Source organism: Rhinatrema bivittatum, chromosome 1 (genome assembly GCF_901001135.1).
Source record: "Rhinatrema bivittatum chromosome 1, aRhiBiv1.1, whole genome shotgun sequence".
Lineage (NCBI taxonomy): Eukaryota > Metazoa > Chordata > Amphibia > Gymnophiona > Rhinatrematidae > Rhinatrema > Rhinatrema bivittatum.
The window spans coordinates 817,564,020-817,575,391 of record NC_042615.1 but is presented as its reverse complement, the minus strand read 5'-3'; the positions used below and the strand labels follow the sequence as shown (position 1 = coordinate 817,575,391).

Sequence of the window (11,372 nt, the reverse complement as noted above, 5' to 3'; positions counted from 1 at the left end):
CGGGCCTTGCCAAGGGGAGATTTTAGCGCAGTTCCGTTTACAGCCGTCACTGGATAAGGAAAAACAGTGAGGGCCCCTCCCTGCAGGCGGGGACCGGCACGGCCCGGAGTCCCTGCAGCTGCCCCCTGCACCCCCTGCACCCCCTCCCTAGTCCAGGAGCCGGAGGTGAGACTCCCACCAATCAGCGGCCGGGCTCCGGCGGAGGGGCGGGGAAAGGGGCGGGGCAGAGCCGCAATCAGCTGGTAGGAAATGAGCTGTGACTCAGAGGAGGGAGAGCCGGCAGGGCTGCGGGAGCTGCTGGGGGGTGGGGGGGAAGGAGGCGATGTGAGATCACAGCGTAGCCGCTCACTTTTTTTTTCTTTTTGCCTTTTTTTTTGTTTCCCTTGTTGCTTTGTTTTTTTTTTGTGTAATTATTTGTTGCGGTGCAGGCGGCGGCTGCTTCGGGGAGAAGCAGGAACTGCAGAAGGCTCTACACAGGGAGAGGAGAGGAGGGCTTTCTGGGTCTCAGCCTCGGTCTGTGCGAGGTGGTGTTTTGTTTTTTTTTTTGCCTTCCCTTCTAGGAGGATCCCCTCCCTCCACCACCACCACCACCACCACCACCGCTCTCTTCCTACAGGGGGAGCCCGGCAAAGTTGTGTGCGGGGTAAGTGTGTGTTGCTCGCTTGTCACTGCCGATTCGCTCTGAGTCTCTTGCTTGCAGAAAGAAGAAATTAGGGACTTCTCCCCCCCCCCCCTCTCTCTGTGGCAAGTTCCGGCTTTTCAGGAATCCTGACAGTGTGTCTGGATGGGGGAGTGGGGCGATCTTTTTCTGAGCCGTACTGCCGGAGTTAGAGGGGAGGAGAGGAAACCCTGCCCCCCCCCCCCCCCCCCCCCCCGCTGTTCAGTGCCCTTGTGGCTGTTTTGAAGGTGGCTGCAGCTTCTGGGAGAGAGTGGGAGATGCACCCCCCCCTCCCCTCCCCAGGAGCTGAGCAGCTCTTCCAGTCTGCAGAGCTGGGTTCCACCTCATCCTGTTGTATGGGGGCCCCGGCTGTGTCCTGGGGAAACAGGTGATGTCATTTTAGTAATCCGGGTTTGTGGGGGAAGGGGGGAGGGAGGAGGAGTTTGGGGTGAGTGGCACTAAAGATTGTTAGGGAAGGATGAGAGAAGGGTGCAGGGGCTTGGCAAGAAGGTGACAGGACGGAATGAGGTGTGGGTGACAGACCAGGCAGATAGATGGTGGGTCTGAGCATGGAGTGTGTGTGTGTGTGTGAAAGAAAAGGGAGATGTAAATGGATGTAGGAGAGAATAAGACTTGGTTGATAGGCTAAGTAGAGAGAGATTGGTTTGAGGTGAGTGACAAGTAGGGGAAAACTATTTGGAGGTAGGGAGAGCAAAGTGCCAGTGACAGGCTTAGGCGAAGTATATGGGGTAAAGAGAGTGAGGTGCGGGTGAAAAGCTGGGGCGAAGCATATGGGGACAGGGTGAGCGAGGTGTGGGTAACTGGCTGGGATGAGGCTACTGTGGGTAAGGGTAGCAACGTGGCAGTGACAGACTAGGGCAAGGCATATGGGGACAGGGAGAGCAAGATGTCAGTGACAGGCCCTGGGTGAGGCATATGGTGGTAAGGAGAGAGCGCAAGGTGTCAGTGACGGGCCAGGGGTGTAGAAAATGAGGGTAAGGAGAGGGAAGAGTGTCAGTGACGGATTGTGTGAGGTATATGGGGATAAGGAGAGACCGAGGAGTCAATGACAGGCCCTGGGTGAGGCATATGGTGGTAAGGAGAGAGCGCAAGGTGTCAGTGACGGGCCAGGGGTGTAGAAAATGAGGGTAAGGAGAGGGAAGAGTGTCCGTGATGGATTGTGTGAGGTATATGGGGATAAGGAGAGACCGAGGAGTCGATGACAGGCCCTGGGTGAGGCATATGGTGGTAAGGAGAGAGCGCAAGGTGTCAGTGACGGGCCAGGGGTGTAGAAAATGAGGGTAAGGAGAGGGAAGAGTGTCCGTGATGGATTGTGTGAGGTATATGGGGATAAGGAGAGACCGAGGAGTCGATGACAGGCCCTGGGTGAGGTAGCTGGTGATAAGGAGAATGAATTGCAGGCCAGGACAGGGAGAGTGAGATGCAAGTGGCAGGTTGTGGTGAGGCTAAAGGCAATAAGGAGGGGGGAGTTGTGGGGGGGACAAGCTGAGCAAGGGGTCAGTAAGAGTCCAGGGTGAGGCTAGTGTGAGTAAAGAGAGCGAGGTGTCCGTGACAGGCCTGGATGAAGCATATGTGGGAAAGGAAAGCAAGGTGTCATTGACAGGTTTTGCTTAGGTATGTGGGGGTAAGGAGAGTGAGGTGTCGGTGACAGGCTGGGGTAAAGAAAGAATGAGGTATCAGTGACAGGCTTGTGTGAGGTATCTGGGGGGGTAATGAGAGAGCAAGGTGTCAATGACAGGCTGGGGCAAGGTATATGAGGGTAAGGCGAGAGCTAGGTGTCCATGATAGGCCTGGGTGAGGTAGATGGGGTAAGAAGAGAGTGAGGTGCCAGGGACCGGTATATGGAGGTAAGGAGAGAGCTAGGTGTCAGTGACAAGCCCAGGTGAGGTAGGTGGGGGCATAAGGAAAGTGAGGAGTCAGTGACCGGATTGTGTGAGGTATCGGTGACAGGCCTGGGTGAGGTAGATGGGGGGGGTAAGGAGTCAGTGATTGCCCTCTGTGTGGTAGATATGGGTAAGGAGAAGTCAATTACAGGCCCAGGCGAAGTAGATGGAGGTAAGGAGAGGGAGGAGTCAATGACAGGCCGGGTGAGATTCAAGTGACAGGTTGTGAGGAAACTTAATGGGGTAAGGAGAGTGAGGTGTGGGTAACAGGCATATGGGGACAGGGTGAGTGAAGTGTGACAGGCTGGGGTGAGAATAGTGGGTGTAAGGAGAGCGAGGTGTCGGTGACAGGCCAGGGCGAGGTATATGGGGATAAGGAGAGAGCGAAGTGCTAGTGACCGGACTATGCGAGATATGTGGGGGTAAGAAAAGAGTGAGGTGCCTGTGACGGGACCAGGTGAGTAGATAGTGTAAGGAGAGTGAGGAGTCGGTGATAGGCTGGAGCAAGGTATTTGAGGGTAAGGAGAGAGCGAGGTGCCAGTGACTGGACTATGTGACTTATATGGGGGTAAGGAGAGAGAGAGAGGTGTCAGTGACAGGCTGGGTGAGGTATATGAGGGTAAGGAGAGAGAGAGGTGTCAGTGACAGGCCCGGGTGAGGTAGATGGGGTAAGGAGAGTTAGGTGCCGGTGACAGGCCCGGGTGAGGTAGATGGGGTAAGGAGAGTTAGGTGCCGGTGACAGGCCCGGGTGAGGTAGATGGGGTAAGGAGAGTTAGGTGCCGGTGACAGGCCCGGGTGAGGTAGATGGGGTAAGGAGAGTTAGGTGACGGTGACAGGCCCGGGTGAGGTAGATGGGGTAAGGAGAGTTAGGTGACGGTGACAGGCCCGGGTGAGGTAGATGGGGTAAGGAGAGTTAGGTGCCGGTGACAGGCCCGGGTGAGGTAGATGGGGTAAGGAGAGTTAGGTGCCGGTGACAGGCCCGGGTGAGGTAGATGGGGTAAGGAGAGTTAGGTGCCGGTGACAGGCCCGGGTGAGGTAGATGGGGTAAGGAGAGTTAGGTGCCGGTGACAGGCCCGGGTGAGGTAGATGGGGTAAGGAGAGTTAGGTGACGGTGACAGGCCCGGGTGAGGTAGATGGGGTAAGGAGAGTTAGGTGACGGTGACAGGCCCGGGTGAGGTAGATGGGGTAAGGAGAGTTAGGTGCCGGTGACAGGCCCGGGTGAGGTAGATGGGGTAAGGAGAGTTAGGTGCCGGTGACAGGCCCGGGTGAGGTAGATGGGGTAAGGAGAGTTAGGTGACGGTGACAGGCCCGGGTGAGGTAGATGGGGTAAGGAGAGTTAGGTGCCGGTGACAGGCCCGGGTGAGGTAGATGGGGTAAGGAGAGTTAGGTGCCGGTGACAGGCCCGGGTGAGGTAGATGGGGTAAGGAGAGTTAGGTGCCGGTGACAGGCCCGGGTGAGGTAGATGGGGTAAGGAGAGTTAGGTGCCGGTGACAGGCCCGGGTGAGGTAGATGGGGTAAGGAGAGTTAGGTGCCGGTGACAGGCCCGGGTGAGGTAGATGGGGTAAGGAGAGTTAGGTGCCGGTGACAGGCCCGGGTGAGGTAGATGGGGTAAGGAGAGTTAGGTGCCGGTGACAGGCCCGGGTAAGGAGAGTGAGGCGTCAGTGACAGGCCTGGGTGAGATAGATGGGATAAGGAGAGCGAGGTGTGGGGAACAGGCCAGAGCCTGGCATATAGGGAGAAGGTGAGTGAGTTGTCAGTGATAGACCGGGATGAGAATAGTGGGGGGTAAGGAGAGCAAGGTGTCAGTAAGAGCCTGGGGTGAGGTAGATGGGGGTAAGGAGAGCAAGGTATCAGTGATTGGACTGAGCTAGACATATGGGGGATAAGGAGAGAGTGAGATATCAGTGACAGGCCGGGGCAAGGTAGATGAGGGGGGAAAGGAAAGCAAAGAATCAGTGATAGGCACAGGCGAGGTAGATATGGGGGGTGGGTAAGGAGAGCGAAGTGTACATTGCAGACCAGGACAAGGAGAGTGAGATGCAAGTGACAGATCGTGGTGAGGCTAATGAGGGTAAGAAGAGCTAGGTGTGAGGAACAGGCTATGGCCTGGCATATGGGAAAAGGGTGAGTGAGGTGTGACGGGCCAGAGTGAGGATAGTGGGGTTGAGGAGAGCGAGGTGCCAGTGAGAGGTATATGGGGTAAGGAAACAGCGATGTGTCAATGACAGGTCAGGGTGAGGTATATGGGGGTAAGAAGAGAGTGAGGAGTCAGTGACAGGTCTGGGTGAGGTAGGAGGAGTCGATGACTGGCCCGGGTGAAGTCATTGGTGATAAGGAGAGGGAAGCACGCGTTTCAATCCAGGGCAAGGCATATGAGGACAGGGAGAGTGAGATGCAAGTGACAGGTTGTGGTGAGATTAATGGCTGTAAGTAGAGTGAGGTGCGGGGGACAGGCTGAGCGAGGTGTCAGTAAGAGGCCAAGGTGAGGCTAGTGGGGATAAGGAGAGCAAGGTGTCCGTGATTGGTCCGGGCGAGGCATACGGGGGTAAGGAAAGCAAGGAATCTGTGATAGGCCCAGCCGAGGTAGATGAGGGTAAGGGGAGCGATGTCCTCAGGGCAAGGCATCTGGGCACAGGGAGAGTAGGGTGCAAATGACAGGTTGTGGTGAGACTAATGAGGGTAAGGAGACTTGTAGGGAACAGGCCGGGGCATGGCATACGAGGACAGGGTGAGTGAGGTGTCACTGAAAGGCTGGGGGGAGGATAGTGGGGGTAAGGAGAACAAGGTGTCAGTGACAGGCCTGAGCAAGGTATAGGGCAGTGTGGAGAGTGAGGAGTCAGTGACGGGACTGATTTGAGATAGATGGGGGCAAGGAGAGTGAGGAGTCAGTGGCGGGACTGATTTGAGATAGATGGGGGTAAGGAGAGTGAGGAGTCGGTGGCGGGACTGATTTGAGATAGATGGGGGTAAGGAGAGTGAGGAGTCGGTGGCGGGACTGATTTGAGATAGATGGGGGTAAGGAGAGTGAGGAGTCGGTGGCGGGACTGAGATATGTGGGGTTAAGGAGCGTGAGGTGTCAGTGACGGGACTGATTGAGATAGATGGGGGCAAGGAGCGTGAGGTGTCAGTGACGGGACTGATTGAGATAGATGGGGGCAAGGAGAGTGAGGAGTCAGTGGCGGGACTGATTGAGATAGATGGGGGCAAGGAGAGTGAGGAGTCAGTGGCGGGACTGATTTGAGATAGGTGGGGGTGAGGAGTCGGTGACGGGACTGATTTTGAGATAGGTGGGGGTAAGGAGAGTGAGGCGTCGGTGGCGGGACTGATTTTGAGATAGGTGGGGGTAAGGAGAGTGAGGAGTTGGTGACGGGACTGGGTGAGGTACATGTGGGGTGGGGAAGGCGAAGTGGAAGTGGTAGGACTAGGCAAGGCATTTGGACAGAAGGAGAGCGATGTGCAGGGGGCAGGCTTAGGAAAGCATATGGAGAAGGTGAGCGAGGTATGGGGAATAGGCCAGGGCGAGGCATACGGGGGCGTGGAGAGCAAGATGAGGCAGGCTGGGGTGAGGCATGTGGGTGTGGGGAGAGCAAAGTGCTAGTGGCTGGTCTGAGCTAGGCATGTGGAGAGAGCGAGAGGAAGGTTTGGAGATCAGGCCAAGGAGAGGCATTTGGGGAGAGGAGTCTCAGGGCAGGCCGAGAAAGAGCAAGGAGCAGGTGGCAGGCTCAGGGCAAGGCATATGGAGAGGTGGGACAGAAGAACAGATAGGAGGCATATGGAGAGAGCGAGGGTGGGGAACAGGCCCATGTTAGGCATATAGCAGCAGGGATAGTGAGCCGAAGGTGGCAGGTCATGGCTAGGCATGTAGAGAGAGAGTGAGGTGCGGAGGGGTAAGCCAGGACGAGGAATATGGAGAGAGGGAGTGTGAGGTGCGGATGGCAGGTGGGGGCAAGGGATATGGAAAAATGGAGAGCCAGGCATCGGGTAGGAGGCCGGGATGAGACATGGAGAGAGTGAGAGCAAGGCGTGGGTTGGAGGCCGGAGTGAGGCTTATGGAGAGAGGGAGGTGTGGGCAGTAGGCCTGGACGAGGCATATGGAGGGAGGGGGATGCGGGACCATGCTGGAGTGAGGTATGTGGAGAGAAGGGTACAGGAGGCAGGCCAAGGAGAGGCATATGGGGAGATGAAGGAGGAGAGTGATGTCCCGGGGCAGGCAGGGGTAAGGCAAAAGGGGAGAGGGAAAGCGAAATGCGGAGTTGCAGGTCGGGCATGGTATATGGAGAGAGGACGAGCAAGATGTTGGAGGCTTTGTGGGGGAGGTAGGCCATGGTGAGTTATATGGGGGCAGGGAGAGCGAGGTGCTGGATATAAGTCGGGGCAAAGCACATGGAGAGAGGGAGAGCATGGTGTGGGAAGCAGGCCAGGGCTAGGCATATGGAGAGAGGGAGACTGAGGCGAGGTAGAGGGAGCTGTGGGTGGCAGGCTGGGGCTAGGCACAGGGGAGAGCAAGGATGTAGTATATGGAGAGAGAATGAGATGTTGGGGGGGGTAGGTCAAGGCGAGGCATGTGGGGGCAGGTGAGAGGTATAATGGGATAAGCGATAATTAGGAATAGGATTTCAAGTTCGGTTGAGGTAGATGGGGGGTTGGAGAACTGAGGGGGGTGATGGCCCGGGCAGAGAGAGATGGGGTTTGTGGAAGGTGAAGTGTGGTAGACGGGGGAGAGGCTGCGAGGCCAGGGAGAAGTATATAGGAGTAAGAAAAATGGGTGAAAAACCAGGGAAAGATTTGGGGATGAGGAGAATGAAGTGTTGGTAATAAGCTGGTGTGAAGTGTATTAGGGTAGGGAGGGTGAGATGTTGGTGCCGTTGTGGAAGGGTATATGGGAAGTAGGTGATGATGAGATGTTGGACAGGTGACCAGGGAGAGGAACATAAGGGAGAGGTATCTAGAATAAGGAAGTGTGGCTGGCAGGCTAGGAGCAGGTATCTGCAGGTGGGGGAGAGGTCCTTGGTGGAAGGGAAGAGTGAAGTTCATGTGAGGATAGGGTTAAGCATGTTTTTGACATTCCATGGAGAGGTATATGGGGCTATAGGATGTTGGGGTATAAAGAGAGGCCATGGAGATTTTAAGACATGAAGAGGATATACGAATAAAAGAGATCACATCACCCCCATTCTCAAACTCCTCCATTGGCTTCCAATTAAGCAAAGGATTCTTTATAAAGTGCTCACAGTAATTCACAAATCAATTCACAATATTTCCCCACTTCAGTTAAGCACCCAACTACGTCATCACTCTTCAGCTAGACCTATCAGAGGAGCTTACAAAGGCACTCTACATGTTCCCTCAACAAAATCCTCGCTCCAGAAACGTTCCATATCTACTGCTGGCCCCATTCAATGGAACGCGCTCCCACCAGATATCCGTCTAGAGATCTGCCACGCCACTTTCAAAAAGAAACTTAAAACCTGGCTCTTTAAACAAGCCTTTACAGGACCATAAGCACTTTTTTCCCCTACAACCAGCAAGAGTTCCTCATCATATCATTCTCCAGGATCTACTTGACTCTTTATCCATTCTCTTGCTGCAGGTCTCACGTGACATCTACTGTTTTGTTTTTATGTTTTTGTTTTTATTTATACTGCTCTATGAGATTTGTTAGACAATTTGTTTACATTACAATGTTTATTCTGATCTAGTTTACCCTTTTCCAAGTTCCACATCCTTGTTCTATGTAATGCCTATTGGCAAAAATTTATGTTCAGTTTCAATGTAAACCGATGTGATTTGTATTTCATACAGGAACACCGGTATATAAAATCTAAAAATAAATAAATAAATGACTGGTGGGCAGTGTAGAAATAGATCAGGAAATTGAACAGTAGGATATGGATGATGGGCCAGGGAGAGAGATGGGTGTAGAGGAGACTGAAGTGTGGGTAATGGGTAGTAGTGAACGAGGTATCAATTAACAGGTCAAGGTGAAATTTTGTACTGGTAGGGAAGAGCTTGGATTGTTTAACTTGGATGATGGCAGTGGTGTGTATGTAGAGACAGGTAAGTAAGAGCAAATGAGAAGTAGTTGGCTAGGTGAGGGGGGGGGATGTGGTAGGTCAGTGGAGGACTTGGGTGATGGTTCATGGCGAACTGTGCTGTTAGATAAGCATAGAGTTTGGGCAGTGGGTCATAGCAAGCAGTGTTTGGGGTGGAATGGTAGGTGAATGGAGGTGATGGGTCATGGTGAGCTGAGATGGGGAGTGGTAGCTGAGCATAGAGTTTGGGCAGTGGGTCATAGCAAGCTGTGTTTGGGGTGGGATGGTAGGGTGAATGGAGGACTTGGGTGATGGGTCATAGTGAGCTGTGTTTGGGGTGGGATGGTGGGTGAATGGAGGACTTGGGTGATGACCTAAGACTGGAACCCTGCCTTCTTACCTTTCGAAGAAATCTTAAGACATGGCTTTTCCTCCAAGCCTTCCCCTAACTCAAAAATGTCATGTCCGACTCAGCCCAAAGAATGGGATGTTTACTAATCTCTGAACCCGTCAAATATTATTTATATGTAGTTAATTCCTCTCTGTCTACTTCCTGGCTACTTTAGCCCCCAAGTTCAATCCCCTTGTTATATGTAACTTTGCTTGTTTCGGCCTTCTTGTTTGGTTACACTTGTTAATCCCCCCAAGTTCCATGTAAACCGGCCTGATGTGAATTCTATTCATGAAGTCCGGTATAGAAATATATATTAAATAAAAAATAAATGGGTCATGGTGAGCTGAGATGGGGAGTGGTGGGAGCTGAGCATAGAGTTTGGGCAGTGGGTCATAGTGAGCTGTGTTTAGTGGGATGGTGGGTGAATGGAGGACTTGGGCAGTGGGTCATAGTGAGCTGTGTTTGGGGTGGGATGGTGGGTGAATGGAGGACTTGGGTGTTGGGTCATAGTGAGCTGTGTTTAGTGGGATGGTGGGTGAATGGAGGACTTGGGTGATGGGTCATAGTGAGCTGTGTTTGGTGGGTTGGTGGGTGAATGGAGGACTTGGGTGATGGGTCATAGCGAGCTGTGTTTAGTGGGATGGTGGGTGAATGGAGGACTTGGGTGATGGGTCATAGTGAGCTGTGTTTGGGGTGGGATGGTGGGTGAATGGAGGACTTGGGTGATGGGTCATAGCGAGCAGTGTTTGGGGTGGGATGGTGGGTGAATGGAGGACTTGGGTGATGGGTCATAGTGAGCTGTGTTTGGGGTGGGATGGTGGGTGAATGGAGGACTTGGGTGATGGGTCATAGTGAGCTGTGTTTGGGGTGGGATGGTGGGTGAATGGAGGACTTGGGTGATGGGTCATAGTGAGCTGTGTTTAGTGGGTTGGTAGGTGAATGGAGGACTTGGGTGATGGGTCATAGCGAGCTGTGTTTAGTGGGATGGTGGGTGAATGGAGGACTTGGGTGATGGGTCATGGTGAGCTGTGGTGAATGGAGGACTTGGGTGATGGGTCATGGTGAGCTGTGTTTGGGGTGGGATGGTAGGTGAATGGAGGACTTGGGTGTTGGGTCATAGTGAGCTGTGTTTAGTGGGATGGTGGGTGAATGGAGGACTTGGGTGATGGGTCATAGTGAGCTGTGTTTGGTGGGTTGGTGGGTGAATGGAGGACTTGGGTGATGGGTCATAGCGAGCTGTGTTTAGTGGGATGGTGGGTGAATGGAGGACTTGGGTGATGGGTCATAGCGAGCTGTGTTTGGGGTGGGATGGTGGGTGAATGGAGGACTTGGGTGATGGGTCATAGTGAGCTGTGTTTGGGGTGGGATGGTGGGTGAATGGAGGACTTGGGTGATGGGTCATAGCGAGCAGTGTTTGGGGTGGGATGGTGGGTGAATGGAGGACTTGGGTGATGGGTCATAGTGAGCTGTGTTTGGGTGGGATGGTGGGTGAATGGAGGACTTGGGTGATGGGTCATAGTGAGCTGTGTTTGGGGTGGGATGGTGGGTGAATGGAGGACTTGGGTGATGGGTCATAGTGAGCTGTGTTTAGTGGGTTGGTAGGTGAATGGAGGACTTGGGTGATGGGTCATAGCGAGCTGTGTTTAGTGGGATGGTGGGTGAATGGAGGACTTGGGTGATGGGTCATGGTGAGCTGTGGTGAATGGAGGACTTGGGTGATGGGTCATGGTGAGCTGTGTTTGGGGTGGGATGGTAGGTGAATGGAGGACTTGGGTGATGGGTCATAGTGAGCTGTGTTTGGGGTGGGATGGTGGGTGAATGGAGGACTTGGGTGATGGGTCATAGCGAGCTGTGTTTAGTGGGATGGTGGGTGAATGGAGGACTTGGGTGATGGGACATAGTGAGCTGTGTTTAGTGGGATGGTGAGTGAATGGAGGACTTGGGTGATGGGTCTTAGCGAGCTGTGTTTAGTGGGATGGTGGGTGAATGGAGGACTTGGGTGATGGGTCATAGTGAGCTGTGTGTTGGGGTGGGATGGTGGGTGAATGGAGGACTTGGGTGATGGGTCATAGCGAGCTGTGTTTGGGGTGGGATGGTGGGTGAATGGAGGACTTGGGTGATGGGTCATAGCGAGCTGTGTTTGGGGTGGGATGGTGGGTGAATGGAGGACTTGGGTGATGGGTCATAGCGAGCTGTGTTTAGTGGGATGGTGGGTGAATGGAGGACTTGGGTGATGGGTCATAGCGAGCTGTGTTTAGTGGGATGGTGGGTGAATGGAGGACTTGGGTGATGGGTCATAGCGAGCTGTGTTTAGTGGGATGGTGGGTGAATGGAGGACTTGGGTGATGGGTCATAGTGAGCTGTGTTTAGTGGGATGGTGGGTG

General features: G+C 53.9%; 1 protein-coding gene across 2 annotated transcripts in view; it reads left to right on the top strand.

Annotated features, from left to right (window-relative positions):
* The first annotated feature begins 321 nt into the window (after positions 1-321).
* Positions 322-11,372, top strand: part of FAM214B (family with sequence similarity 214 member B) — a 228,128-nt gene continuing 217,077 nt past the window's right edge. For both annotated transcript variants that reach the window (XM_029581777.1, XM_029581762.1), the window contains exon 1: positions 322-643. The gene's annotated coding sequence lies outside the window, so the exon portion shown is untranslated. The remainder of the gene's footprint in view (positions 644-11,372) is intronic.